This window comes from Poromitra crassiceps (assembly GCF_964638095.1).
Source record: "Poromitra crassiceps genome assembly, chromosome: 1".
NCBI lineage: Eukaryota > Metazoa > Chordata > Actinopteri > Beryciformes > Melamphaidae > Poromitra > Poromitra crassiceps.
The window spans coordinates 39,583,047-39,609,054 of NC_139623.1; the positions used below are offsets into that span (position 1 = coordinate 39,583,047).

Here is a 26,008-nt window from a genome sequence, read left to right on the forward strand (position 1 = left end):
GGCATTCACGAGTAGTGAATTTTACTAGTCGACTAGTCGTCCCTAAAGGTAGTCGACTAGTCGATTAACCGTTTTTTATTGTTTTTAATAAAAAAATTTTTTTTTTTTTTTTTTTTTTAATCTTTAACACGTTCACTGCCAAGGACGTGTTAACACGTTTTCAGAATCCAGCTGTTGACTGCCAACGACGTGTTAACACGTTTTCAGAATCGATTTTTTTTTTTTGACGGTGGGACGTTGATCTAACCCTTTTACGTCTCCTACACCAGAATTTGAGGTATTGAATGTGTATAATCTATTTTACCGACCCACTGAGTGTCGACATGTCTCTCCACAGTAGAAAGAGGCGACCCAAAACTGGAGGGAAAAGCGCGAGGAAGCCGTTCTCATACTGTAAAATTGATGGCGAAAACGCCTTCACTTTCGCGCTGATGCACAGCGGTGGCAACGGTGGGGGGTTCCAAGAATAGATTGGATGCACACTTTGAAACACGCAGCATAAATATGACCAGAATCGCATCAAAGCTCTCAACCAAAACTCCACGAAACGAGCGAGTCCACCCAGACTTCCTCAAACAGCGGCGCGCAAACAGGCAGCAGCCAGGCAGCAGCAACTTCGTTGTGACACGCCCGCTGGAGAGCCAGGGAGGCAGGAGGAGAACACACACGGAGGGAGGAGTTGGAAGCAGAGGGGGGTTTCCTGCTGTTATGGAGGAAATTACTGTTCAAAACTATTGTTTAGATGTCTGACTCTTACTGATGCCAAAAATTAATGGTTAAAGTGACTGTTCTATCGAATTTCACAAAAAGCCGTTTATCTCTGAATAATTTTTCTGACGCTGAAACCATGCTGTATTCAACTGCTAATGCTTACATAACTACTAACTCTACAAACTAACTCTTTTAGACAGAGAAAGCACACATTCTATTAGTTCTTTTGAGATATTGTGTGTTCACAAAATCTTAGCAGAAAAGAATCCTCGGGTCTTGAAAGATGAGCCAGAATCCTCAAAAAAACTACAGTAAAAAAAAAACGTCTGGCAGTGAATGTGTTAAGAAAGAACATGAGGTATTTACACGACATACATGGACTATCATATCCCATATCCCATATCCCCCACAAAGAACATCAAAACACAACAAAACAAAACAAGAAGACTGCATAAGATACACAATAATCCAAGAACAAACAAGACTATTGGACAAACAACCAAACAAAAACAATGCATTCAGCTCCTATCCTGATAAGCCTAATGACACTGGGGTAAAAAGTTCTTAAAGTCAAACTCAATGAGTGACAAATTGTGTTTTCGGATATAGGGGCTATCAGCTATTTTACAGTTGTGACTTAAAATTACTTTATTTAGGGACCGTTCGTTATTTAGAAAGGGGGTCACTGGAGGAATTTGGTGTGCTCTGAAATAAAAAGCTGTGCCCCTTCCCTGATCAAAATATATTTTTCCTTGACCCTCCTGAAGCGATTTGAAAATTATAATTAACCCTCCCCAAACAATATTGTGGCAAGTTTGCGTGGAAGAATGCAGACTGACACAGATATCTTACTTTTAACCTAACATTTCCAGAAACTCCGGCCAGAGGTGATCAAACACACTAACAGTCTCAGTCGTGGTGGCTACATTGATAGTAAAACTAAACATATCCTGGCCACACAAACATTGCCATAATACCACATAATGCAATCAAAACATGAGCACAACATCACTAAACCACGTTTTTAACTGTACAGTAAGAAGCTTCCCACAAGAACATGAACTCCCATAATCCTTTGCGCTTCTTAAGAGCAGAACTGTCACCAATCAGAGCGACCGCCTCCTCTGGTCGCTACATAATGCTATTTTCGCTTGTGAAACAATCTTCAGTCTGTGTATATCAATATTTGTGTTTAAATAGCAGTGAATGACTGATGGAAAAAAGTTAGCCGGTTCTATGTGGCGGACTCTCCACTCTCTGTCCCCCCTCTCTTTCTCTCTCTCACTCCCTCAGCAGACAGGCACAAAGCCACACATGTAAAATCTCCAAGCATCCATTGAGGTACATTTCGATAACAAATAGCATCCAAATTAGCCTAAATAGATAGAAAGGTAGATAGAAATAATGTTAACACAACATGCAATTGTCGAACATTTCAATATTGGACAAAATAAAATCTCGAAATCAAAACACAACCCTATGTGAAACATATATGTCATCCTGGTGGTATAAATATCCCTTGTAGACTTTACGTAATTTAGGAGATGAGTGAGCCGTAACTCGGTTCTACTGTGACTTCCTAGACTTATCTGGCGTAACGATAGAGCCCATATATATTTTGTGATGCCATGTCTGTTTGTTTGCTCGACTTTTCGTGCTGGAAATGTAGCCTACTTCCATATTGTGGCACCTAGAGACCACAGCCACAGGCTCCAACGCCGTTAAGGCACACACACCAAGAAGCAGCTTAATATTAAAATAGGAATCTTTATTATCGACAAAAATATATATATATGTTTTAATTAAAACAGCTCATAGCATCACAGCACAGGTTGGTTGACACTTGTTACATATCACCACGTCATGATAGCACGCAGCAACAATAATTACGTGTAAGGGCTCCCGCAGGATGGTGGTCTTACACTAAGTTATACAATCAAATCAAACTATTAGTATCACAATGAGTCAGCCACTCGCGCTCCCGAAAGAAAGCAGCAACAGCACACCAGCCTGTCGCAGCCTCGCTGATATGAACGTATAGGTTACCCCAGCAGTGCGTACAAGACCCTAGCCCTCCGTCGAGGCAAACAGAGCCCACTGATTGGCCAGATACTGTACACGCCTACTGTCTGGATAGGCCAAGCACAAAGATCGACAGATCAGACCGCCAAAGAGAAACAATGCACCGGGACATACCAAACAGTTTGGACAGGAGGGGTGTAAATGAAGCAACTCAGTAGTTGTTGAAGTCCGAAAAGCAAACATTACACACAAACAAAAAGTTTATATATTTTTATCTAATCAAAATTGTATACCCCTCCCCTGGACTCAAATTAAAGAGAATGTACCCTCCCTCAAACTAAATTCAAAACAAGATTACCCTCCCCTATTTTCCTCCAGTGGCCCCTTCCCTAAATAACGAACGGTCCCTTAATAAAATCAGTGGTGTGAGTGCGAGAGGAATTCAATCAATAGACAATAACATTGGTGTGTTTAAAATGAGATATTCCACTAAATATGGCTAAACCCGATTCAAACATGCAAAAAAGGCAAATTTTTCTTCGCGGCCTGGCCTTGGATGGGGCCCCCCTAAGAGCTTCGCCCCCTCTGGGCTGATAGGGTCGCTCCGCCCCTGCACTTGGTATTAGAGCTGGTATCAGACTAGACTGGGTGTCAAACCCCCGAGGCTCTGCCTCTGATGAGGATGTGCAGACTCTCCGCATGGCTCTGCCTCTGATGAGGATGTGCAGACTCTCCGCCTGGCTCTGCCTCTGATGAGGATGTGCCGAGGAAATGAGAGCACGCAAATTAATGGAGGGCAGCGCAGAGTGTGAGGGACTCGATACCAACGGAGAGCGGGCGAGCAAACGAGTGCGAGAGAGGGAGAGCATGCAGCCTCCCTTCTTCACCCTCACTGCGAAAAGTGAAATCTTATCAAGTAAAAATATATTGTATTTGGTAAAATAAGTCCAATATTGAGTAGAAATTATCTTGTATAGCTGAATTTTCTTATTCCATTGCGAACAACATGAAAAACAAAATCTTGTTTAAAAAAAGATTAACACATTCACTGCCAGCCGTTTTTTTTTTACTGTAGGTAGGTTCTGCCAGAGGGTTTTTTTGAGGATTCTGGCTCATCTTTCAAGACCCGAGGATTCTTTTCTGCTAAGATTTTGTGAACACACAATATCTCAAAAGAACTAATAGAATGTGTGCTTTCTCTGTCTAAAAGAGTTAGTTTGTAGAGTTAGTAGTTATGTAAGCATTAGCAGTTGAATACAGCATGGTTTCAGCATGGTGCGTGTTTCAAAGTGTGCATCCAGTCTATTCTTGGAACCCCCCACCGTTGCCACCGCTGTGGTCAGCGCGAAAGTGAAAGCGTTTTCGCCATCCATTTTACTGTATGAGAACGGCTTCCTCGCGCTTTTCCCTCCAGTTTTGGCTCGCCTCTTTCTACTGTGGAGAGACATGTCGCCACTCAGTGGGTCGGTAAAATAGATTATACACATTCAATACCTCCAATATTGGTATAGGAGACGTAAAAGGGTTAGATCAACGTCCCACCGTCAAAAAAAAAAAATCGACACTTTTTTTGATGTAAAAACACGTCATTGGCAGTCAACCGTTGGATTTAGTTTGACGTAAAAACACGTCATTGGCAGTGAACGTGTTAAGTGAAGTTGAAACAAGATTAAATTTACCAAAATCAATGAAATAAGCAAAATGATGCCAATGGGAATAGGAAAATTCAGCTATGCAAGATCATTTCTACTGAATATTGGACTTATTGTACCAAATACAAGATATTTTCACTTGACAAGATTGCACATTTTACAGCGCCCGCGGCCTGATGGCAGCGGGCGAGACAGGAGGTTGACAGGAGGGCGGCAGGGAGCGAGTCCTACATGAACATCTGAGGCAGGGTGATGAAAGAACAAAATGTCAAACGCTCGCAAATATGAATAAGTCATAAGGCGACGCCCCCCCCATGCCCCAAACGGCATGGAGCGTAGGACCCCCCTCTGTGAGGAGCGGGCCGTGGTCTCCTTGCCTAATCTCCTTTGACAACTCAACATCTATCAGAACTAATGAACACACAGCGAGGGGACAAGATGAACCAACACAGTCTCACAGAAAATTGTAAAATAGCAACGTTTGGTCCCAAGCTCAAGACAGTTTTCGCCTTGAATGGCAGCTCTGTAACGCTCGCATACGTAGGTTTGTCCCACCTACATCAACCGACAAATTGTGTTTGTCGGACCGTACGGTAATGTGTCCGAATAGCTTGCCGGTGCTCGCAGCCAGACTCCTATGAATCGTCATGCAAATTCAAAAAGTGCTTAAGCCTGCGATCGACGGGGGCTGGACAGCAGGCCACGGCGGGGGAGCGCCGCCTGAGAATATCATGGTTGTTAGCACAGCTGTCACTGCAGGGGAGTCAACAAGGGTTCAACCAGGCCAGAGAGGGAAGAGACTCTCCTGCTGCGCCACACTGTTACAGTGTATTAACATGCACATACTTTCATGCTTATTCATATGTAGGCACACACACACACACACACACACACACACAGGCTTTCTTGATGATTAAAAAATCCTTGCCGTCTCCTCAAAGAAACACTGAGGGTGACCGGTGACAAAGTCCTCAACAACCTCTAAGAGCGTACACTCCAGCCAGAACGAGAGATGTGTCATTGTCATTACTACTACCTGACTGATATGACGTTGTACATGTGTATCGGTGCTTCTACTGTAACTGCAACTGTAAAGGTTCCTCTTTTTGCATCTGTAAAGCTCTCCTGTTGCTCCGCTGTCAAGAGGAATTCAGTGTGAGATGAAAAGTGCAGCACTTAGAGGAAAAAGCCGCCCTGGCCTCCTCTTCCACTGACAGGTATCATCAATCTGCCATGTCCAATGCATCCCATGAGTTATTTTCTCATGAAGTTGTTGTGGTTGACTTTTTTGGTGTACCCACTTCAACATGCCTCTTCTACTTCATCTTCAGTAAGTGATTTCCTACTTTCCCAGAATGACTTGCCCAACCCCACAGAAAATGGGTCTGAATATTCCGCTTTCAAAGGTGGGTGTATGGTTGGAAGACCATATACAGTATCCCCTGAATGCCCTATAGGTCTCTAGTTTGTGATTGTAAAGTTGGATGATATATAAGCCTCTTCACTCCCACTGGAGCATCTGAAAAACAGTAATGTCGGCTGTAGATGAGGAGTAGAAAATCTGGGACATTTTCGGTGACAGCTCCAGCCGGGGACAGGTGACCAAAAACAGGGACTGTCCCTGAAAACCAGGGGTGTCTGGTCACCTTAGTGTATGGGCATGTAAATATAGCTGGCTAGCCAACTCGTTCCTGAACACGGGGGCAACATTGTCATTGACTATGTTTACATGCACACAATATTCCACTATTATTCGGAAAATGACAATATTCTGAATTTGATAAGTGTCATGTAAACAGCATATTCCAGTTGCATTTTCCGAATTTGGTCTTTTTCCGAATTTTGCATTTTCCGATTAAGACACCTGGGTTATTCCAGTATTATTCGGGTTTTAGGAGGATTCTTTGATCATGTATACATTCGGAATATGCGTCTCAATCAGGGTTTTTACTGCAGTTTGCGACGCATGTTGCCTGTTTGTGGTCAACCGATGTGTGCTAGAAAGCGCTAGAAGAGGCGATATAATCATATAATCCGTCATCTCTGGCATTCGAAAAGAAAAGCCCACATTTCTGTTCGGGAGGAGATGAGAAACATCGATTAGTGCCCAAGGAAGTCCAAAATGCTTGCGAGCCTGCAAGGTACAGTAATAACGTAGGCTTATAGCCTACTTTTTATGAAAGACTTGGATGTGCAAATATCGCAACGCCAAACTTTCCAGCAGCAAGCTCCTGAAATGGACCAAGTGATGCTGGTAAGATCAGTGCTGCTCTGTTTGCCCACCTACCTGCATCTCTCTCTCCGCCCCTCCCTCACGTGTCGGGGAGGGCGAGGTACGGCTGCATGTAAACGGGAATATTAGTAGATTATTCATTTAGTCTGAATATTGTCATTTTCCGAATATGGGATATTGGAATTGAATATTGTGTGCATGTAAACGTAATCAATGCAATCTGGGTGATTGAGGCAATTGCTGTTCAACGTGGTTTCTCAGCCTCCTCAACCACGGAATTTCTCCCTATGTGACTGTTGAAAAATGGTCCGTGCAAAAATGGTGAGTCTAGAAAGACAATTACCAAAACTTGGTTAGTTACATCCTCGAGTCTGGAACAACAAAAATACCAGAGCAAACAACAAAATGTGCAAGGTACATCACCAATAGCTGTTTTTAACAGTGTTAAAGTGTTTTAGGGTGGACCTTTCCTTTATTAAAACAAGATAATTTATTAATTAAACGACATATGCCAAGATTCCGAAATGCATGTGGACATACATAGGTACATACATAATACATCTTTCATAAGGTCAAGATTATTTTAAGCAAATTTGTATGCCATCTCTGCTCATCCTTTGAGGCTAATTGATTTCATTGAGTTTTGATTGCTTTAAATAATAAAGGAGAAAGAGTGGATGGCATAGAGAAAAGCTGTGAGTACCTGCATGTACTTTATGTAGCATCCAGGACACTGCATACATAACAGGGGAGTTTGACATCTTTAGCCCCTTAATACATTAATTTAGTGGCGGATCAATCACTCAGGAACCTGAAAGGGAGGCATCTCATTTGTAGTTCTCAGATTGGGTAATGAATCTATCGGGAGCGATGACATGTTTTGTCCAGAGGGAGAGGTCAGCGGTGATAACGTGATAAGGTATCATAGCCATTAATCTCAAAATCCTGAATCATCTCCTCTTCTATTCCCTGTGCCTGGGAGGGTCACATGGCCTTTCACACATTCGCATAGACTTGGCATGTGACGCACAACACACACGCACGCACGCACGCACGCACGCACGCACACACACACACACACACACACACACACACACACACACACACACACACACACACACACACACACACACACAATAACAACAACACCTTACAACACGGGTACATTAATTAACGGTCAGTTAATGTTTATAAGCATTAGTTAACGCTTATTAATTACCCCTAAGATTAACCCTCCCCCTAACCATTAACTAACCCTTTAGTAACCATTATCTAAGCCTAAACTATTAAATAATGTCTATAATAATACTTAGTTAACATGAACAGCATTAGTAAATGATTAGACACATTAGGTAAGGGTTAGGTAATGCTTATTAAAGGGCCCATATTTTGCTAATATAATGTATTGTTATTTTATTGTTGGCCTCCACTAGAGTAGCTTATTGCATCATTCATAGTTCAAAAAACTCATTGTTTATCTTGTATTGGCTCTCACGGCCCCCTTCAGTTCACCCTCTGTCTGAAACGCTCCATTTTAGTCTTCTTCTGTGTTTTGCTGTGGCAGGGAATAAACCTGCTCGTCGTTTCCAGTCTTCCTCCTTCCTACACGTTATAGCCAGACGCAAAGCTACAATATCTGTCATCTGTCTGTCTGTCTATCTATCTATCTAGATAGATAGATCCTCCCGCAGACCCTAACCCTAAACCTACCTCTCCCACCCCCACGCCTAAACATAACGTCGGCATAGCGGGCGGACCCCGGGGCGTAACGTTATGGCGGGCCGCGACACGTGATGCCCTGCTCGGCCAGGTGCCGAAGGAAATGTCCCGGCGCAGCCCGGGCCGAGCGGAGCTGTAGATAGCTAGGGGGATGTTGATATATCAATTGATAGCTTGCTTGTTACGTCCAAGTCACGTTTTTCATCGATGGTCAAATTTGTTTTGACAATCTGTTGCTCGTTGATATAATTGTTTTACAACTACCAAATTTAGTAGCTAAAGCAGAGATTGCCTGTCTGTTTCTGTTATGCAGGGCTATATATCTGTCTGTCTGTCTATCTATCTAGATTATCTATTATAGATAGATAGATAGATAGATAGATAGATAGATAGATAGATAGATAGATAGATAGATCGATCGATCGATCGATAGTCATGCATAACAGAAACAGACAGGCGATCTCTGCTTTGGCTACAAAATTATAATATATAATAATTTGGTAGTTGTAAAACAATATCAATGAGCAATGGATTGTCAAAACAAATTTGACCATCGATGAAAAACGTGACTTGGACGTAAAGCAAGCTATCAATTGATATATCAACATCCCCCTAGCTATCTACAGCTCTGCTAGGCCCGGGCTGCGCCGGGACATTTCCTTCGGCGGCTGGCCGAGCAGGGATTCTATTACCGCGGCTGCCATAACATTACACCCTGCCCGGGTGTAATCAATTGATTGATACTAATCAATATCGTCACATTCAAGCCACAACTAAACAAAACAACAGCTAATGTAGCTAGTTAGCTAACTTCCCAAATGCTTGTGAGTATAAGTGTGCCTCTCCTAGCCAAGGCTACACGGACCAAACAAAAATGAGGACTTGGAGAAGTCAGCAAGTTGGGACTAACGTTACAAGTTCTGAAAATGTGTGCCTTCGTCATTCCAGCTATTAATGCAATATTGGTTGTTCATCTCTATGAAAGGCAGCTGTGCTGCTAGGCTAACATATAGCAAGTGCTAACGTTACTTAGCCGGTAAGTAACGTTAGCACTTCCTAGCAGCACATTGGTACAACCGATGCTGGAATGAGACACATATTTTCAGAACTTACCACTTCAGTCCTACATCCTGGCTCACTTCCAAGTCGTCTCCTTGTTTTTGCGGTCTGGAATCCGTTATTCCATGAGACTACTGTTGTGTTAGTTAGGCAAGTCCCAGAAAGCCAGGTTGGAAAGAGCCTGGTGACGCGGGGTTAGGTTGGCAAGGCAACAAGGAAACTCACTGACTCTAAACGACTGGACACTGCTTTCAGCTTTTAACCAGGACTTCTATCAGGAACTACTAGATACTCAGATAAACACAAATAAAGTGAAAGGCAGATATGGCTGAGACGAGTGGAAACTAGCAGGGTTACTGTCAGGAGTGTCTGGAGCAATGTCAGAACAGGGAAGGGAGGGGCGGACGGACGGGTGAAGGCTAGGGCGCATGTGTGCCGCCGGCCGGGGCTATGCTTGGCATTACCAGGTTAACAAGCAAGTCCTAGCTGACGTCACCTAGAACTATGGCTCTCGCACAAATCCCGTACCATCTCGTCTATGAGACTTCATGAGGGGGAGGGGTTCATGGGGGTAACATTCAAACACTTTCACCTATTTATTTGAAGCTCAGCCCACGTTTAATATGACCATCCAAGATTGTAACAACATATTAAGAAATGCATAATATGGCCCCTTTAAGCATTAATAACCCTTAATTAATACACAGTGCACAGATGCATACGTAAGCACAGAAAGAACCCCAAAAGAAACGCACACCAAGAGACAGGCACTTGTAAACCTTATACCTATTCCACATGAAGACCCGTGCACACACCACACGGCACACTAGAAACACACACTGAGAGACAGGCACTCGTAAACCTTATACCTATTCCACATGAAGACCCATGCACCCACCACACGGCACACTAGAAACACACACTGAGAGACAGGCACTCGTAAACCTTATACCTATTCCACATGAAGACCCATGCACCCACCACACGGCACACTAGAAACACACACTGAGAGACAGGCACTCGTAAACCTTATACCTATTCCACATGAAGACCCCATGCACCCACCACACGGCACACATTTCTGCTAGCTGGCAGTCAAGTCAAGGTCTTGGCTAAATCCCTGTTCAATGTTATTCCTGCGAGGGGAATGAGGCGTGAGATGGATCAGACAGGAGGGATCATCACCTAGCTGTCATCCCTGTCCCTGTTCTGGAAGGACAGAAATAAATTAACGCCCCCACATTGATTTACATCTTGTCATATATAGAGAGAACAATCCCTTCTTTGCTCAGACACACTCTGCCCCCACAAATGTCTGCACATAGGAAGCGAATATTAACACTTTCCCCGCTTGAGTATTATCTTCAAGTTGCCAGCCAGCGGCAGCATTTTCGATCATATTCACTCATCTTTCAAAAGCCCCAGAACATGTTGTTAGATGAGTATGTAAACAGTGAATACTAGGGGTGTGCCACCTTAGGCACCTCACGATTCGATTCGATTACGATTAAGGGTGCTACGATTCGATTATTAAACGATTATTACGATTATTACGATTAATCACGATTTTCGATGCATCTTTTTCACCAAACAGGATTTTTTTTAAGCAAGGTATATTTGTCAGTATCCATTAATTAAAGTAAACAAACAAATGTACCTCCATTATCTTCAGTTGCGACTGAAGTCCATGCATCACATGTTACAGCCACCCTGCATGCTTTCTTCAGTGATTCCAGTTTCCAGTACTTCGGTTTTGGTCTCGTTTTACAGTTAACACATTGACTGCCAGCCCTTTTTTCAATGCTGTAGGTAGGTTGTGCCAGGTTTTTTTTTGAGGATTCTGGCTCATTTTACAAGAGCCGAGGATTCTTTTCTGTTAAGACTTCGTGAACACCAATCATCTAAAAAGAACTAATAGAATGTGTGCTTTCTCTGTCTAAAAGAGTTAGTTTGTAGAGTTAGTAGTTATGTAAGCATTAGCAGTTGAATACAGCATGGTTTCAGCGTCAGAAAAATTATTCAGAGATAAACGGCTTTTTGTGAAATTCGATAGAACAGTCACTTTAACCATTCATTTTTGGCATCAGTAAGAGTCAGACATCTAAACAATAGTTTTGAACAGTAATTTCCTCCATAACAGCAGGAAACCCCCCTCTGCTTCCAACTCCTCCCTCCGTGTGTGTTCTCCTCCTGCCTCCCTGGCTCTCCAGCGGGCGTGTCACAACGAAGTTGCTGCTGCCTGGCTGCTGCCTGTTTGAGCGGCCGCTGTTTGAGGAAGTCTGGGTGGACTCGCTCGTTTCGTGGAGTTTTGGTTGAGAGCTTTGATGCGATTCTGGTCATATTTATGCTGCGTGTTTCAAAGTGTGCATCCAATCTATTCTTGGAACCCCCCACCGTTGCCACCGCTGTGCATCAGCGCGAAAGTGAAAGCGTTTTCGCCATCAATTTTACAGTATGAGAACGGCTTTGTCGCGCTTTTCCGTCCAGTTTTCGGTCGCCTCTTTCTACTGTGGAGAGACATGTCGACACTCAGTGGGTCGGTAAAATAGATTATACACATTCAATACCTCCAATTCTGGTGTAGGAGACGTAAAAGGGGTTGATCGATGTCCCACCGTCAAAAAAAAAAAATGTTTATGTAAGCCGAGATATCTCGTCCTTGGCACTCAACGGTTGGATTATGTAAGCCGAGATATCTCGTCCTTGGCACTCAACGTGTTAAGGAACTGCTTTCCGGGCGAAATACCGTATTTTTTGCAAATAAAGCAAAAGAATAATTGCAACACAAAAAAAAAGAAAAAAAAAAAAAGAAATTTGCAATTTTTTGCAAATCGATAATCGAACATTGTGAATCGATTTTAATCGTCACGTGACTCATCGCGATGCATCTAAAAAACGATTAATCGGCACACCCCTAGTGAATACTGTATATCAAACCAAAGAAACAAGTTTCTATTTTCTATTTCAAAACTCACTCTGTTTTGGTTTAACCCTGTTCTGCTGATCACCAATAGAGACTGATAAAGATAATATATTATGGTGCATTCCATTACAAAAAAAAGAAAGAAAAAAAGACTTGGAGTCGTGCAACATAACTTGAACAGACTTGAACGACCGGTTCGAGTTGGAATTCGCAGTCGGAAATTCCGGCAAGATCCACCTCATTGCACCACAGTTTGTACTCAATAAAACGAGATTTGACTTGATTTGTGATATGGAAATGTGTCGAATTTTGTCGTTTCACTTCTGTCGCCTAATTTGGTTGACTTGTTCTTTAACATTACTAGAGCAATGTCAGATAGCTAACATTCAAGTTAGAGGGCAAAGGGCGTCGAGTCCACCTTTTCCCGAGCAGACGCACTGGAACGCATTTGGATCAGAAGTCAGGAATACCAACTCCAACTATCCACTTTCGACTTCCAATGGATTGCAGCATTAATGCTATATGTTGATTAGACCCTAGTGCTGATCCAGATCCTCTGTCCATGTTGAGACAGTGACAGCTGTAAACTCGCTCTCTCCTGCATGGAACCAACGACCTTGGAGTGTGTTAGTGTTGTTCTGCTGAGCGCAGCAGCCGCAGCACTGGCAGAGACATATCTGTCTGTATTATGGTGCATCCAGCCCTGACTCGAAGACTGTTTTATTGTTCTAGAGGGACGGGGACTCTCTTTATTGCCCGTTTGAAATGTTAGCTGCTTAAGTGAGTGATCCGAAGCGGCTCGCACCAAGCCTGTTTAATGTCCCGGAGACACAGCTCCTCTCCGCCGCTCAAAACATTCTTCCAGCTCACTCTTCACGAATGCCAGGGCCGGGAAAACAAACGGAAGAGAGAACGTTCCCATCCTGCTGCTGCGGGGGACATGTCAGATGACAGAGACATTTAAAGGGGCTATATCTCAGAATTATATATATAAGATGCACCCCCCCCAAAAAAACAAAAACAAACAAACAAACAAAAACACAAACAAACAAAGTACCCACAATGCGGTAGATCCTCATCTTGGACTCTTGCTGGTGCAAACAAACAGAAAAAAAATCCAACCATTACCACGTCCACTGTGGCAGTACTTTTGCAGCAGTATTGTCCTTGGAAACAGGTAACAACTGTAGGTCCTCTACAGCAAACAGTCAAACTAGAGTGTCAAACACTAGCTGAAGGGTTTGATGTATAACATATCTATGTCGTGTTAAAGTTGTGCGAACTGTCCCAGTTTTAACATGTGTGAATGGAGTAGAAAGTGCAGACTGGAAAGTCTGCTATAGAGTGAATAGTGACATCACACACTCTAGGCTGGCATGTCACTACAACATGAATCCAAAAAGCTACACATTTGGGCTTTTTACTGCATGGACTCTTGGCTCTGGTGAAAAGAGGGAGGGAAGGGAAAGCCAAAGCATCAATCCTCCAGATGATGAAACCTCCCTACAATGCCCTCAAGGATGGAAAAGCGCTCGGTGTTAAATTTATGTCTGTCTGACCTCCTGTGGGTGAAATGATGGGATTATTTACTGCCAGGCCGTCTGTGTGCTGCTAATATGCCATGCGATACGCGGTGATGGACCTCCCTCACAGACAATTATGAATATGATGGAGACTCTCTGCTCCCGAGGGCAACAAGGTCTGAGAGAGCCAAGCCAATCTTGGAAGGGTGACACAAGTCACAGGAGAGTAGCTGTTGCGTAATCTCCATAAGAAGCGGTTTGAATCAGTAGCCTACTGTGTGCGGAATAGTCCATCCAGGTCATCCTCCATGATTATTTGGACTGAAAACATTTGAAATGGTGATTTTTTTGTTATTTTTTTTTTTTTGTAAGGCATTTTCTGAGTTATTTCTTTATTTTTTTGGCACTTTGTAAACTTCTGTTCTTATTATTTCTGACCCTGTATCTTTAGGAACCATAGAATTTGAATGAATAATGATATTTGACCATGACTGAGTTGCTTCCACACATTTCTTGCCACAGCAACACAGCTATTTGTGTAACTTCTAACTTCTTCTTGGAAGCGCTCATTGCCTCTAAATGAATGGTGGGAACGGCGCTCTTTCAAACAGGTTTTACATACAGCAGCAGCAACAGCCAAAAGGGCATTCATTACTGTGATGATCACTATAAGGATCATAAGGACAACATAGTTCTAATGACTGGCAGCCAATGCATGTGTAGTGTGTAAATGTGTATACATCAAAACTGAAAGCATGCAGGTAAAAGCAAGCAAGATTTTTAATTAACACCCTCGAGATACAAGATTTAGCATAGCAATGGGAAATGCCTGCTTGTGACTTGGACGAATAATAAACTATCCATTGTATGATGTAAGGCAGTGTTTCTCAAACTTTTTCAGACCAAGGACCACTTAACCAATAAAAAAAAACTCTGGGACCACCTAACTCCCAAAACATCCCCAAAAACTATAGGCCTATACTACTTCAACTGTAAATGACAAATTACAGGCTAATTAAATGACAAATAGCATTAAGGCTGTACAATTAATCACATTTTTGGCTTCCCACAATTACGAAAACAAGATAACCGATATAAATATATATATATAGTTTATTTTTGTTAGTCCATTTACCTTTTTTTTTTTTTTACATTTATTTCTCTTTTTCAGTTCAAATATATTCAAAGTTCAAAGAAAGTTTTTTCAAGTTCAATAAATGCACAATGTTGCCAAAGTCAAATAGGCTATCTGTTGCCATCTTAAAGTTGCATTCAGTGATGTTTTTGTGTTCAAATAAGTGTCAAATGGCTCTATTTCTGACAGCAATCACTGAAATAGAGGGTTTGGTCAGTGACTTGGAACTCCAAAGTCCCCGCTGTACTCTGTCTCTCTCCTGTAGCCCTGCATGAAGAGTGGACGTATCTCAGCAACCGTAACTCGTAGAGACTCAGGGGTGACTCAGATTCGGGGTGATAAAATACATAGGGCTCTATTTTCCGACAGGCGCTATCCCCTAATAGCGCTTTGTGCACTGTTTGCGCGTGCCTTAAGGCACGGAAGATAGCATTCCGCCTTGCGCCGTCTGCCAGGTGTTCTGCCGAGTTTTGCTGACCCGCCGAGCAGCAAAAAAAAGCATCCCCACCTCACGGGAGCTACTTGTAATGATTTATACAGAAATGTAACTGTTTCAAAGTGATATAATTGTCTGGTTATGAAGGTAAATAGCCTATGTCCATTGTCCAAGTTTTCTCAATTCATTTCCCTCTTTGCGATGTGATAAAAGTTTCTCAGTGAGTTATAGTTGATTGCCTCACTGAATTATCTGCTAATACCCAATTTTAGCAGCATAATTTGATGTCTTGGCATGGCAAGGCTGTGCGTATGACATATCCAAAAGGAATTCCACTTTCCACTGCGCAAATACCTCTCTGCGCTGGGAGCGCAGCCGTAATCTCCGTGCAGAGCGCCCAGCGCAGAGAGGTATTTGCGCATAAGAGGTCCTTTTCAAAGCTCTTAGCGCAAACTAATTGCACGCTGCTGACGATAGGGTAACGCCATCTATCCCACATTTTAGCGCTGAAACGCCTGCTTTGGCATGGGGCAGCCAATGCCCAGTACAATTATCACAGGCATGCGCTTGTGTCCGCCCCCAATTTGCATTGCGCACGGCGTTAAACGAGCGCAAGCGCTAAATTAGCGCTTTTGGGAAGATAGAGCCCATAATGTCGAGCAATACATAATGTACATAATAACGATGCCTAGAAAGTTCTATCACTAGGCATCGCGATCTGACCTTCAGTTTCCCAGAAAATGTTAACATTTCTCTGATTGGATAGTGGGAGGGGAAAAAAGGGGGAAAAAAGATAAATCTACTCACAGACCACTAGGGGGCGCCCGCGGACCACTGTTTGAGAAACCCTGATGTAAGGCGATCTGCCAGATAGTGTGGGCTTGACTCATGTTTGACTTCCTTTCTTTAGACAGTCTGAACTAGTGATTTCCAAAGTGTGGGCCGCGGCCCCCTGGTGAGCAGTGAAGGTGCTGCAGGTGGGCTGCAATATCTTATTTTCAACTTTTTTTTGAACAACATACGAACAAGACAAACAAACAGGCTCAGATACAGGAAAATAGAAAAAGAAAAAGAAAACATATTATCAACATTCAATATTAAGTCATGCTACCAGTCGCGTAGGGTGCTTATATGCTTGTGAGAGGTATTGTGCCCGGGATCCCACACAGGGTCCATGAGGAACCAGCCCAGGGAATCACCCGTCGCCCCCAACCTCAATGAGGTAGGCTAGAAACTGGTCCCAAATAGCAGAACATTTCTTAAGTGAGTTGGTCCTCAGGAACCTAAGTCTCTCCATCCGTATAACAGAGGTCATATCCATCAGCCACAATTGAAAAGAGGGTGAGGAGGGGGACTTCCATTCCCTCAGGACGAGTTTCTTGGCAACAGTTGTCCCCTGTGTCAGAGACTGTTGCATAGGGAAGTTCAGAGAAGACTCTGAGCTGCTGAAGATGGCGAGTTCTGCCTCCGGCTGAAGGGTTATTTTGTAGGGTTTGGCCAGTATGGCTTTAGATCTGCTAGATCACACATGGGCAAAATACGGCCCGCGGGTGCCCCCTGTGTGGCCCGCAATGGAATTGCTAAAAGAAAATGTTTTTTTTTTTTTTTTTTTTTACAATGCACCTGACCGCAACATGCAAGATACCCGCTGAATAAGTGTCCAAATGTTCATGTCATTCTGGCCCATACTCCACTTCTGTTATAGCATTTCAGTCTGGAATATGGAATATCTTTCAATAATCTTTATGACTAAAAGGCTAAAAGTAATCTCACGTGTAAGAAATCTACATTGAAGTAGAAATTTAAATAATGAACTCGTTTGTTTTGGATTTATTTAGCTTCAAGAGTGCATTTTTGTTTGTGTGACCCTCAACAGGCTTTGAGAATCCCGGGCCACTTACTGATACTTATGCTTAAATTAACCCACTCATATTCTGGTTTATTTCAAGAAAAATATTTTGGCTAGTGGAAATTCTAATTGGCTGGTAACTTTAAAATCTAGCAGCCATATGGCAGGTGGTCAAAAAAGTTAATTTCAAGTCCTGCAGGAAGAGCAGGTGGTGACATAGGAGTGAGTGAGAAAAGGATAAAATATTGGTGGTTAAGACTGAAGAATGACATCATAACTGTTAATTTAAAATGAGTTATTCCTCTAAACCTGGCTTCAAATGCCCCAAATTTTTCGCTGGTGCCATTCGGCCCTCAGCAAAATCTGGTAGCGAGGACATTTTTTGTGGCCCTCTCTATCATCAAAGTTGCCCATCCATGGGTTACGGCATGACAATATTTGTTCGGCCCCCGGCAACAATCTGGGTTTCTCATGTGGCCCCCCATGAAAAATAGTTGCCCACCCCTGCCTTAGAGTACCAGTCAAAAAATATGGCCCAGAATCCTGTTAGTGAAGGTCAGAACAAAAGGCTCTCCGATACTTGACACCTGTTACACAGTGGTGAGACAGAGGGGAAGATCTTGTGTAATTTCTGCTTGGAGTAGTGGAGACAGTGAGCGACGTTAAATTGGAGCAGCTGATGTCTGCTATAGAGACACTGCATGAAATAGACTACGCCCATCACGGGGGAAAGTGCTCCATTCACTTCCAAACACCAGCATAATTTTCCTTGAATTAAACATAGCTAAACAAGGAAGCCATTGAGAATTGGCGAGAAGAAAAATGTGGATCTAGCTGTCAAGGAAGTAAGTTGGAGTGTTAATCTTCCGTATATATGATATTTGTGTGCAACATGCACACGACATAGGAGAACGCCAGGATTGGGGGGGGAGTTTTTGTTTCCCCCCGTTTTGGGCGTGGTTTCTGAATGATGACGTGCTCCGCAGTGTCTCTATTAACTGAGCAGAGTTGTACCACCGACAGACCTATCCCATATAATGTCAGATAAATCAGTACCAAGTTCCTCCTGCCATGCTTCTCTAATCATCTCAGTAGAGGGCATGGTGCAGTTGTCAAACAGACACACAAATCTAGAGATGAGGTGCTTGGAGTGAGGATGTCTATGATATTTTTCAAACCTGCAAACGTGCATATCAACGGCGAGCAATATTGCGGCTTTTATTTTTTCGGACCAAGGTAATTTTTCAGAAATTCACTTGCGACATGTACTGTACACATCTGTAGCTGCAATTGACAGGTGGGTCAAAATTCGCCTAGCAATTTCGTTTTAATTTATTCTTGGTGTCTAATGGGCTTAAATTTGGAGCGTTTTTTTTTTACCCCTAATCCCTAATGGATGCCTTGCTTATGTCATCTAGTATCATAGTATACATACTGCGCGCGCACACACACACACACACACACACACACACGCAAACACACACCTACACACACCTACACACACACACACACACACACACACACACACACACACACACACACACACACACACACACACACACAGGGAAATACTTCATCTTAGTCTTGTGTGTTGATCAGAGTTGTGATTCAATGGTTGGGAATGGCTTGCTTAAGTTTGGGAATGGCTGGTCTGAACCAAACCACACACCCAAACACACGCACACAGCAAAGCGCGCGTGCACACACACACACACACACACACACACACACACACACACACACACACACACACACACACACACACAGACACACACACACACACACACACAAACAACCTCGAGTACACAAAGAAGCTGCTGTAAACAAACTCGTGTCATGTTATAAACATAATTTAAAAAATTAAAACATAACTGTAACTCAAGCTGTCGGCTATACGGTCTCGTGGCGTCAAAAAATGCAGAAAAAGCGGCACAAAGTGTGTTAACAAGTGTCTTGACCAAACTCTGGGGTGAGAATGTGTTAGGGGGGACGTCTTTTGCTGAGAGCCCAACAAGCTCACTGTCTCATCACATACATATATGTACCATACATGTGCCATATGGGACTGTTCTCACAACTGTGTTATTGATAGCCTGGGCAATAATCCCATATTACAAGAGATCAAAGTGATGATTCACGGTTTAAAGTGAATCCTCCATTCGTCTCTCCCGCAGGTTTCAAATGACGCCACTAGATTTCCTGAGGACAGGCATGCTGTGGGCCAGTTTGCCTCGCCATACGTTCAGCAGAGTGGATCAGTGTGTGCCTGGCAACTCTTATCAGAGGCTGTGCAGCTTGGCACTCGCTAAATGAAAACCCCATTGCAACAGCGAAGTTTGGCAGGGCAGTGAAGGAGAAATAGTACAGTAGCGTGCCTGTCTGTCTGCGTTGCGTGCCTATCTTCAAGACCTGGCTTCTCAAACTGCACATCAGCGCTATACAACACATCAGCCCTATAGCTCTTCCTCCTTTGCCCTCGGTGTCTGACTCTCTTTCACTCGCACGTTCTCACTTCCACAGAGGATCTCGTCAGTCTGAAGAAGAGTATTCTGATAGCGTGCTGCTGGCTCGATGGCTTTCAAGCCAGCTGCTGTAAAACAACTGGGTGAGGCATCTGAAGGTGACTGGCGCGATCATGCCCATACGGTTTGTGTTCTTCGGTGCAAAGCATAGTGGAAACGGTGACGACGTTGCCTTCTTGTATTTGGTTAATTTAAGTTCACACTGTTTTTTTTTAGCGTTTTCCCCAATTGTACTTGGCCAATTGGGGGTACGGTGGAGCAGTCGGCAGCGCTGTCGCCTCACAGTTAGAGGGTCCTGAGTTCGATTCTCACCTGGGACACTGTGGGCGCTGTGGTTGTGTTCCCCCCCATATCTTCAGTGCCTACTGCCCAGGTGGGTTATCTCGTCGTAAGGGCCTTTCTCTCTGTGTGGAGTTTGCATGTTCTCCCTGTGCTCCCCCAGGGGGTTCCTCCGTATATAACCCCCCCACTAAAAACATGCAGAAGATCAGATCGTCATCGTCATCCGACCAGTGATGACAACATCCGAAGCTGGTCCCCGGGCGCTGTACGAGAAAGCGACCACTGCTCCTGGCCTGCCCCTCGGAAGAAAGGACATGCCTGGATGGGTTAAATGCAGAGGACACTTTTCACCGGCCACCGTCAGCATGAGTGTGTTGTGGCCGCATGCATGTATTGTGGTGTTCGTGTGACAATAAAAGACGGGCTTGTCCGTTACGAGAGTTTTTTTTACTGTCCCAATCTTTGATCCACCCCCTCTGCTGATCTGTGGACACTCCGTATAGGCTACAATAACATGCTTCCTCCGATACATGTGCAGGCGCCAGCCACTTCTTTTCACCTGACAGTGAGGAGTTTCACCTGCAGAACGCAGCACGTGGGAGGATCACACTATTCCCCCCAGTTCCCCTCCCCCTGAACAGGCACCCCGACCGACCAGAGAAGGCACTAGTGCAGCGACCAGGAGTCATCTGTAGGAATGTCTGACCAAGCCGGAAGTACCGCTGCCGGGAATTGAACCCAGGTCCCCACGGTAGGAGGCGAGTGCTTTTACCTCTACACTAAACAGACAGTTTAGGTTCACACTGTTTAATGATGAGCAAACTATACGGCTTATAAAAAAAAGTTACATGGATTTAAAAGTAGCTTGTGTTGTTATCTGCCATCCTGTGGGGTTGGAGATTTTTTACATATAAATCAACAAAATGAAATGATGGATTTGCCAGCACTCTTTGCTGTAATTTACTTTTTCTGGTGTGCATAGCCGTTAAAATACAGACTTTTTGAGTCGTTTGCTGATGTTGGTTTGGATTATGTTCTTGTAACAAACAGCACCACAGTTCGCTTGGAACAAAGCCAAAAAGCGATCCAAAAGAATAAATGTTCCAGTCATCATGTAAACATGCTTGGTGTAAATGCTCTCGAAGAAAGAAAACATCTCAGATTTCCACTGGGCTTTCGCACAATATTTGGTGATAAAGAATGGAGAACAGTGCGTCCCGGTGGCTCACCTGGTAGAACACGTAGCACAAAGGTTTAGTCGTTCGCGTGGCCGACCCGGGTTCCAAATTCGATCTATGGTCCTTTGCCACATGTCATCCCCTCACTCTCTCCACCTTTCCTGTCTGCCTACTGTCCTGTATAATAAAGGCAAAGTGCCCCAAAAGATCATCTTAAAACAAAAATAATAATAATAATGATACTAATAATAATACTACTAATAATAATAAACAATCGAGAACAAAACCCCTGTCACATATTCAGAGCTGTCCTAAAACCATTACAAATCTATTTTCCACAGAAACATGCCATAACCACAGTCTGTGCTATTTATTATGTCCTGCCTTCCCCCCCCATTTTTTCCCATGCTCAATAACCCAATATGAGGTCTTTCACAAATTGCAGGCCAGTCAAACAACAAATCACTCTCGACCCACATGTGGCTTTTGGACATAGACTACTGTAACAACAGCAGAGAGCTGCCTAATGGAGAGTCCAGTGGCTTTGAGAGTCATGAACTGTGGAGACCTCCCTGAACCCTAAAGCAAGTCCAAAAAGAACTTGCGCTGTTCAATTCGGGGTCAGCAACAACAGGGGGGGGGGGGGGGGGGACAATAGAAGTCTATTTGCTATCTGGCACAGACTGAATATAAATACAGTTGCACTTGCACCCTCTGGCCCGGTGAAGCAGATTTAGTGAAAGAAAATAATTACCAAGCCCCCCCGCTCCTGCTAATAGATTGAGACTGGGAACAAGCTCCGGCGTTGATTACATTTTGAGCATCCATCTTCCTCTCCCCCCTGCACCTGCAGTGTAAGCTACAGTAATCTCCAGGCTTTTCACAGGCCTGGCTGGGGCCTGCAAGCTGCTTGCCTGATGATCCCAGGGGTATACAGCTTTTAAATTGCCTGGATATGGGGGACTGGAGGAGATGGCTGCCTTTGGCTGTATGTGGCCTGACTGAACCCCATTGACGACAGAGGGACCCTGGACCAACATGCAACATTAGCCTGCCCGAATAGCACGGTGACCTTGTGGGGAAAGTTTCAGAGGCGCTGAGAGAAAGGACATTTTTTTTAACTAACTCAAAGAGGGAGGTGGGCTGAAAGTTATTAAACAAGTTTCTCGGGGGTAGGACCCCAATGTTGTCAACTCTTATTAGCAAAGGTGTCATTTTCAACCCAGAGGTTTGTCCAGCTGAGGACAACATACTACTTTGGTGTTAGTAAAAAAAAAAAAAAGGTGTTTTTTCCTGTATGCATTGAGGGCCTAGGGGTGACGGTATCGGGTTAGGCTGGGTAGCCCGTAGCTCGGCTGCTGCGTGGCCTCACCTGCCCTATTGGTGCACGCAGGTGTGCATGTGTGTGTGTGTGTGTTGCGCACTGTTGTATAAAATTTAAGTTCCATTGATTGGCATTTCATATTCAATAAGCTATAATTGCATACACATTATTAATTGGTATAGGTCATCGCTTGGTTTGACCAAGTAAAACTCTGACCCAAACTCTTTGAAAATGATTTTTTCTAAACATCTATGGAAAACCAAACCCGGAAGAGGGCATGACTTACTGACTCTATAAATAACCAAACTTGGAACTTGGCTTTTCACCAAGAAATGTAGTAAAAAGAGTTGCTATCAACATATTGTGTTGTAAAGTAAAATATGTCAGAAAACAAGACATCTTTGTTTGAGTTTGAGTTGATATACTGTACTGTGAAAGGCAATGTCATAATTATTTCAAATGCATACTAATCAACAAGGAGAGAAGCAAAAGATAGGGGCACTCAAGTGTTCTTTGTAGTCGGCGGCCATCTTCACACCATCTTCACTGCCCCAAAATCAACTTCTTGCAAAATGAGAAAAGACACTTAAGTCAAGGCTCACAAATGCAAGACACAAGCAGGGCCGATTTTACCAACGGGCTTACCCGGGCTGAAGCCCGGGGCCCGGGACATCAAGGGGCCCAAAAATATATATATATATATCGCTGCTGTCGTTCCAGGACCTCGAATCTCCAAAACAGAAACTTTTCAGGAAGTAAAAAAAACCTGTTTGCTCTTAAACTACTGAACCAAATGTCGTCAAAGTTGGCACGTCTTAATTATAGTTAGTTTCCCGCTGAATGTGTCATTACTTTATAAATATCTGACCTGGATAAGCTCAAATGATGTTGTTTATATTATCAGTCCGACTTGGAAGCGCTTTCTCATGGCCAGTCAAGCGGGAGGCAGCCGCATCCTCATGCACGAGCCCCCAAGCTCCAGGCCGCGGGCGCGCGCGCAGGAGCAGCAGGATTGCCCCTCGCCTCTCATGGCCGATTTGGGGCTTTCGCATGGGGTGAGAAATAGTCTGACATAAAGTAACGTTAACGTTACTTTATTCTCGTCAGAAAGCACTCCGATTTGCATGTTAAAACAAGTTTGCAGCCTAGGAATAACTGGAAAACATTTGATTGATATATTAACGTCAGAGGAAGCCAGGATGAGTCAAAACGATATGAGAAATACACAGCGCGTCTGCCGTGTGTCTTTTCCGGGTTTAGTGTCCTGCGTGGGGGGGTACACATGGAGGTAGGGGGGGGATTTCGAGGTTTGACTGACAGATTGAGGGCGAATGGCGTTACGAGATTTACTCACAAGCTCGTTTTAATGCTTTTCCATTGGTTGCATTTGTTAAAAACCACACAGAGACGTGAAGGGTGACCAATGGCATTGATTCATGACAAAAAGTAAGAAAGTGAAAAAAGTGACATTCGAGGTCCTGGCCCGACACCGACGATATATATATTTTTTGGGGACCCTTGATGTTTTTTTTTTGGGCCCCCTGTCCAGGGTCTTCGCAAAAAATGTTTTTTTTACTGACGCCATTCAAAATTTTTTGCAGAGTAATAACATCCACTGTGAGAGGGTGTCCACCCGCTATGCCGACCACTCGCAATGCCGACCTTAGGTTTAGGCGTGGGGGGTGGGAGAGGTTAGGTTTTGGGTTAGGGTCTGAGGGAGGTTAGGTTTAGGCGTGGGGGTGGGAGAGGTTAGGTTTTGGGTTAGGGTCTGGGGGAGGTTAGGTTTAGGCATGGGGGCTGGGAGAGGGGAGGTCGGAACAGCGAGAGGTCGGAACAACGACATGGAACCCTGTGAGAGGGCTCCCGAATTTATCGTGCTTAGGGCCTAGGGCTTAGAAAAGGAGAAGATACTGAATAATGACATCACAACAGTATAATCCTAATGTTGATTTAAAATGAGATATTCCTTTAAATACGGCTAAAAAAGGTTAAAAAAAAACACTCAAAAAAAATTTCGGCGGCGCCCGTTGGGGGGGGCCCTTCAGAGATGAATAGCCCAGGGGCCCATGAAGTGTAAAATCGGCCCTGGACACAAGATAGCAAGCTAGTCAAATTTCCATTCATGGTCTCGGTCGTCAGCATCACCGGACCTCATTACAAAATGCAGTCACGAAGATCAAAGATCTCAAGACATTTGTTACAGCGAGAATTCATTAAAATAGGCTTGGCGGAGTTTGAAGAGCAAAGGAATAGGAGTGAAAGAAGAGAGGAGAATCCAATTTAGAAAGTCTGTGCGTGCAACTTTCCTCTCTCGTAGACATCTTTGAAGGGAATATAGAAGACCGAAAAAGTAGGAGAATATCTTCAAATGGCAATAATCAGGGCTGAAATAATTGGGGTGGATGATGTCCTTGCTCTATCATTGGCTATGATCAAGTCGTTGGCAGGTGAAAACGATTAGTTTCACACGCATACGTGCAGCGGCAGCATAGTGACACGTGGAAAACAACAGAGAACGATGAGAACGACTCTTTAATTCTTTCATAGCCTCCTCCGTCAAGGAGAAGATCTGTCTCTTTTATCTCTGAGTTTTTTTTGGGTGTCTTTCATCTAAATTCTCTGTGTGAATGTTTGCCTTAAGAAGATTCTTCATCTCCTTTCTTTCTTCCTCTCCCCCGGGTCAAAACATGGCTCTGGCAGCGGGAGCGACAGTGTTTTGCGTAGGTGTCTCCTTTGACATATTCCTCATGTTAAGGTGGCAGCTTCCACACCTAACTACCCCCATGCATATCAACCTGCGCTGAGAGTGCTGTGATGACACTGAAGCGCAATATCATTAATACTCCTCCGTTTACCAGACTCCGATTTTCCACGGGGTTCTTTGTCAAAGGGAGGACAACTTCACAAACTTTTCCACTGTTTAAAGATATATATTATTTTTCATCTAAAGGCTGCAACACACAACACACCCACCCACCCAACTTCAAAGGACTAGTTGCAACGGACGGACGATTGTTGCCTCGCCTGACGTTTCCTGTGTCGGGGCCAAAACGTTGCATTTGAACACACTGCAAACATTACTGGTCGACGAGCACGTTCTGCACCTGTGTGAGACATAGCTGCAGATATACAAACCAGATACATGAAACAAAGGAGCGTTTGCCTACCACATCACTCTTGCTCACCACTTCAACGGTTTCCTAATATAGCTACTTTGAATCGCGAATATGTCTGATAAAAAGTTACAAATGGCACTGGTGTGGTCAGGCCTTGCCTGGTGTTTTGCTTGTGGAAGAAGGAAGTAAGAGGCGGAGGTGAAAAATAAGGAGAAACTGCACTAAATGGGTGATATCATGTAGCGACAGGCTCAAGAGGCTCTCCCAAAGGCCACATCGTTGTGAGAATATCCGTGTGTTGGAATGATCAGATGAGATGAAAGC

The 26,008-nt window shown here is 43.8% G+C and overlaps 1 protein-coding gene across 1 annotated transcript in view; it reads right to left on the reverse strand.

Moving 5' to 3' along the window:
* The window catches only part of fstl4 (follistatin-like 4), a gene marked incomplete at both ends in the record, with an annotated part of 526,243 nt that overhangs the window by 174,602 nt on the left and 325,633 nt on the right, over positions 1-26,008 (reverse strand).